Here is a 6,341-nt window from a genome sequence, read left to right as displayed (position 1 = left end):
TCAAAGATAGATTTCAGATCATGTTACTATAAGTTGTGAGTTAAAGACTTTGATGTGTCAAAGACTGGTTTTCAAATGAGACAGTATCCAGACGATTTGTGGTTGTGTTCAATGATGACATTTTGATCTATTTTCGTGATAAAACTGAGCATGCCGAACATTTGAGACTTGTGCTACAGACTTTGCGAGGTAAACTATTGTATGCAAAGTTCAACAAATGTGAGTTCTGGTTATGTGAAGTCAGTTTTTTGGGACATGTTGTATTAGCATCGGGTATTCAGGTTGATCCGAGTAAAATTTCAGCTATACTTGTTTGGAAACTTCCGAGAAATGTTTCCGAAGTCTGAAGTTTTCTAGGACTTGCTGGTTACTATAGACGGTTCCTGAAAGGTTTCTCTATGATTGCAACCTCGATGAAAAAACTACTATAGAAAGACATTATGGTCGAGTGGTTAGAAAAGTGCCAGAAAAGTTTTGATCAGTTGAAATAATGATTAAATTGTATTGATGGCTTAGTGCAATAGTTAAAGGCGGGTAGTTACTATGATTCCTTTTGGGCATTCTATGTGTACATTTATTCTCAGAATATACATTACTATTTAGTTTCAAAAAGAATTCTTATCCTATTAAGGTAAGGTTGGTCTGTTTGGATTATGTTCGATATTGCTATGTCCATCTTTGGTATTTATTTCCTTGAGTGAGTATGAACATCGACAGTAAAGTTCGTATGAGGCTAATACTTTGTTTTCTACTGGTTATTGTTCTGATGAATGTATGTGAAGATTATATTGCTTCTGTTATTGTGGATTTCAATATTTATGAGTGACAGTGTTCTTTCTGGATCTTATATGGGATATCATCGAAATTAATATCATTCTATATAGGTTGTAACTTTCTAATATTCTGTGTAGCTTCAGACCTTGAAATTTTGCTATTCCGGTTTTCTTATGATTTCATGTGATTATCTGCAAGAAATCTCTATTTGACAGAGATGACTATATCTATTATGATTATAATTTTTGGTTTGAAATGTGAAAGTACAGTAGTACCATCATTAGATTTATAGAAATTGTGTTTCTGCATTGATTGCTATTTAAACCATATTTGATTTTCTTCTGGGTTCAGATGCTTTATTAACAACAGGGATATTATCTATTTTTACGGGTAAGATGTCGGTCTTATTATGACATTATGATTTCTATTTGATAATTGTGGCATCTGTATAGTGATATATCTAGGTTATTGTGGATAGATTGACTAAATCGGCTCATTTTGTTCCGGTTCGTACATATTACTCGCTTGATAGGGTAGCTAAATTGTATGTTTCTCAGATTATGAGATTATTGAACGTATCGAGCCAATTGTGTATAGACTATTGTTTCCACCTGAGTTAGAAAAGATCCATAATGTATTCCATGTTTCGATGCTTCGTAGATATCGATCAGATCCTTACATGTGAAAAATTCGTTAGAGATTGAGATTAAATCTGATATGAGATACAAGGAAGAATCGATTCGTATTCTGGCTTGTGAAGTTAAAGAATTGCGAAATAAGAAAATTCTATTAGTGAAAGTATTGTGGCATAAATACGGAGTTGAAGAGGCAACATAGGAGCCAAAAGTCCCAATGAAAGAACATTTTTCGAACTTATTTACCAGTAAAATTTTTGAGGACGATAATCCCTAAGGGGGAAGAGTTGTAACATCCTGATTTAGACCTTATTCGAAACGGTGGATTCGGGACCACGAATCTGAGTCAGAAAATTTTTTTAAAAAATTATTTTCTGTGTTTATTATGTGTGAATTTGCATATTTTAAATTTTCGTATTTTAATTTTACCGTTTAGATGTCGATTTAAAAAAAGGGCTTAATAGCGTAAAATGATTTTTTCGACCATGGTTTTGCTTAATTAAGGTATGTAACTAGCTTGGTTCTTAATAATTTTTTCGTTTTTGAGATCGTTGCTATGTTATCTACAAAGCCCATGCTTGAATTTTTTATTTTGATGAATATTTTGAGTTATGCCATTGATGAATAATTGAGTTTTGAGATGTTAGTTGATGAAATATGAAATATATGTTTTAGATTAACTTGTTTTGCATTGGAATTTTTGATGATTTTGAGTAATTAGGGCTTTATTGCAAAAATGATAATTTGAAGTACTAAAATGTGAAATAAATGAAATATATGGACTTGTATGAACATGGGTAATATTCGGCCTCAGCATGGTATATGAAAATTCTAGCTATACGGGCTTGGGGGCGCCGCATGGATAAAATCGTACAGTTATAAGGATATTATCGAGCTAGGCTGTGTTGACCACACGGCCAAGGTCATTATTGGGCTCATTGGGCCACACGGGCGAGTGTGGCCATATGGGCCATACTTTAGGTTGTGGGCTTGCTTTCACTATTAAACCATTTAAGGTTGCACGGGTCGTACGAGATGACTGTGAGCCTACTGATAGGTCAGTAAGTATACTTAGACCCCTTACTGGTAAATGACTGTTATACCCCTAGAGGTAAAATAACTCATATGCCCCTATGCTTTAGTTGACTGTATTTGAGCATGACATTTCTGCAGACATGTATGATATTATGCTGCATTACGTGGGTGGGATATATATATGATTTTGGAGGAATTGTACTAAACTGGCAGCTCAGCTGCAAATTCTGTTAGTGCCACTTTCGGTGCTATATTTGGAGTGTAGGGATGGGTGGGTGATTCTATCCCCACATGTAGTGTCGGGCTGGACGGAGTGGAGTGTAGCGGATGGATGGGTAGGACCATTATTGCATTACTGATGCTGTTACTTTAATGGGCTAAGGCCCACATTAATACTAGACTGTCACTGTAATGGGCTTAGGCCCATACTGTTTCTGTCTGATCTTGTTAATGGTCACACACTGAGTTTTCATAAACTCACTGTTTCTGCTCATCTCTGTAGGTAACCATTAGGCGGGTTAGTACTGCGAGGGACTCGGAGATGGCCACACCACTGTTTAAGTTATCGGTTATGATTTTAGTAAAAGTAGTTTTAATTGGGTAGATTTTATGTAATAAGGCCGTTTAAGTTTTATTTTTATTTTTAATTGGGACTTTATCTGAATAACTTATATCTGATAGCATTAGGTCTTGGGTTTTCAAAAGGCAGATGATTTTCAACTATCGTGCAATGTTTTAAAAAGCTTCCACAACAAACAATGATTTAAAGTATTATAACGATTTAGTATGAAACATGTTTTGATAAAAGAACCTGTAATTTTACAAGTGGATAAAATAAGTTAGCTTTTTATAAAGAACGTGAACAAGGTTTTTTTTAAATCCAAATGGAATTCCCTAATAGAACTACGTTTTTCAAAAATGTGACATCTCAGATGCGGCCATAACGTCTAGGCCGGGTTTAGGGTGTTACAAATCATATCATGGACCATCAAATAATCATAAAATAATTATTTCTATTTCAAATTTATGGTCTCAAAACATCTAATCCGAGTAGACCCTAATTCAAGATGTTACACTTGACACATTAACTTGACATTTTTCATTCAATTTTGAGATCAAGACCTCCCTTGGAAATTGAGCATAGTAGGTTTGTTGTATCTTTGATCACCTAGATAGCCACATCAAGATCCACTTTTCTCCAAAACTAAGCCAACTCCATAGTGCATTTCGGGGTACTATAGTCTCAGGAAATATAACTTAATATCATTAAAATTAGTATCACCTTGGACTGAACTTCCTGAATCAGAATAAAAATGTCTTGAAGTCCTTAAGTTGGCTTCTCCACCACAATCATTGGAAAGTGTGACGACTCCTGCATACTTTCACTTTTTTACCAAGTTTAGCTCATCAATAATCTCTACCTTTACACTTACTCTTATGTCACTCGAAGGGGAGACACTATCTTCAACATTCACAAACTCTTGTTGCTCTCTTACTCCAAACTCTTGTTGAACATCTACATTCAATGTTACACCCTAAACTCGGCCTAGACATTATGGCTGAATCTCGGATTTCACATTAAAACTGTTGAAAACATTTATTTGTTAAAGTAACTAGATTTCAATTGTTTTTACAAAAACTCAAAAATTTCAAATATCAATTAATTTTATTTTGGAAAACACTTATTTAAAACGTGAATATTTGTGAGGTTTATTATAATGCCAAAGGAACTCATCATAAATCATTCAAGCAAAGGTTGTGTAACACCCCAAACCCGGCCTAGAAGTTAGGCCCGAATCTAGCGTGTCACATTGAAGTGTTTTTCAAAAACCATGTTCTCATTGAAAACCCTTCTTACTACGTAAAACGCCTGGCCATTTTAAAACTAGTGAAACATTAATTCCCTTAAAACCTTACTAGCTGCAGAAGCTTACTTTTAAACAGTTGCGGAAACGAGATATTTTGAAAACCAGTTGTTGTTTTGGAAAACTGTGCCCTACTTCTAACAGATATTAAGCATACTAAATAAATTTCCCAAATAAAAGGTTAAGAAAATAAAGAGGCCTTAATCAACCCAAATCAAAAACCAAAGTGCTTAACTAAATAAACGAAATAGAAAAACATGCGCAGTTGTGTGGTCGTCTCCGAGTCCCTCTGCGACACCGATCCACTTAGCCTCAGTTTATGAAAACTTTGTGTAATCCCCTTACTAGAGTAACGTCAGTAAACAGACATAATTCAGGATCAGTTTGGGCCAGAGCCCATTACAGTAATAGTACAGTCCAGTTCAAAGCTTACGTGGGCCAAAGCCCGTTACAATATCATTTGGGTCACAGCCCATAACAGAATCAATTGGGCCTAGCCCATCTTCGCCTCAGTTGGGCCGAAGCCCACATTGCAATAATATCACAATAATATCATACATACAATGCTGTGCAACCCACCCCAATAATCCAACTGCTACACACCAACTCCGTCCCCCGATACACATCATGTGGGGATATAAATATCGACCCACCCATCCGATACACATCAATGGTAGCCCGGTTGCGGTACTACCTTTATTGTAGCAAGCTGCTAATCAAATATTAGGCTTAATAGCCATCGGTGGATCCACGATCGTCAAGCAACTATGCGATCCTCATATACTTCCTCCATTCCATAATCCCCAACCCATGCAATATGTCGTGTATGTCATGCTCAATCATCACACGTGTATGCAGAATGGCCATACTCAGTAACAGTCTTTTAAACATATATTAAGAGCATATCATTCATACAACCACAGTCAAGTCAATTAAAATGTAGTCATACATTCATATGGCCCATCAGGCCCAACTACTTCCCACATAACAGTTAGATTTACACAAGTGGGCCCATGGGCCCATCGAGGCCCAAAACAGCCCCAGCACACGAGAACGCTCATGGCGGCTTTCAACAGTGAATACACATTTGTTTATGAGAACGCACCGAAGTCCACGATCACCAACCTTGGCACATCCTGCATTGGGTCTTAATCGCCTTTTTTCTTTTTCACCAGCTCATCTGGTTTGCTCTATTTAAAGCCAGCTTCTCACCAATTCCCATGTTAGCTTCCCGATGTGAGATTACTTTCAACCATTAGGAAAATTCCTTATTTTCTGATGACCACCTCAACCACAGAGTTCCAGTCCAACTCCACCTCTTACACAACTCAAACAGCAAAATAAATACTCCATTGCGCATCCCAAGACTTGAACCTTAGACCTCGCAGTTACACAACACACCACCTTGCCACTCCACCACAGGCTCTTTCTAAGTCATATTTTATCCTCAATTAAATATAAGGTCTATAGGCCAAAGTCCAGGTTCTTTTAAAAGAAAAACCAAAATAAATTGCAAGAGCCAAGACTTGAACCCAGGCTCCCTTGCAACCTTAATGATGCCACAACCACTAGACCACAAGCTTCCTTGTGTTATTTATTTACCACAATAATTTAAAAGGCCTTCATCCAAGCACCCAGAGTTTTATTCACTTATTACCAAAATTTTTGCTAAAGCCCAGGTTTGAACCCAAGATTTCTCCAACACTTCTCAGGGCCATTAACCACTAAAACAGACATTTAATTGTGTCATTCCCTTGTATAATTAAATGCTTATATACAACCTCCTTACGGACCCATACTAAAGGCCCAATAATTCTAAGCCCAAATTCGGGGTGTTACAGGTTTTGTAATATTCTTAATTATTTCCTTTTAAAATGATTTTGTTAAAAATCTTTCGCAGCAGTCGTTTGAAAATATTTAGAAAATCACAATTTTATAGGCTTGTTTAAAATAAAGTAAAATCATAAGTGATTTAAAAGATATAAAATATTTGTAAATTCATCAAGCATGCATACGTGACAGTTTAAAATTG

This window comes from Gossypium hirsutum, chromosome A11 (assembly GCF_007990345.1).
Source record: "Gossypium hirsutum isolate 1008001.06 chromosome A11, Gossypium_hirsutum_v2.1, whole genome shotgun sequence".
Classification (NCBI taxonomy): Eukaryota; Viridiplantae; Streptophyta; class Magnoliopsida; order Malvales; family Malvaceae; genus Gossypium; species Gossypium hirsutum.
This window is presented reverse-complemented; position numbering follows the sequence as displayed.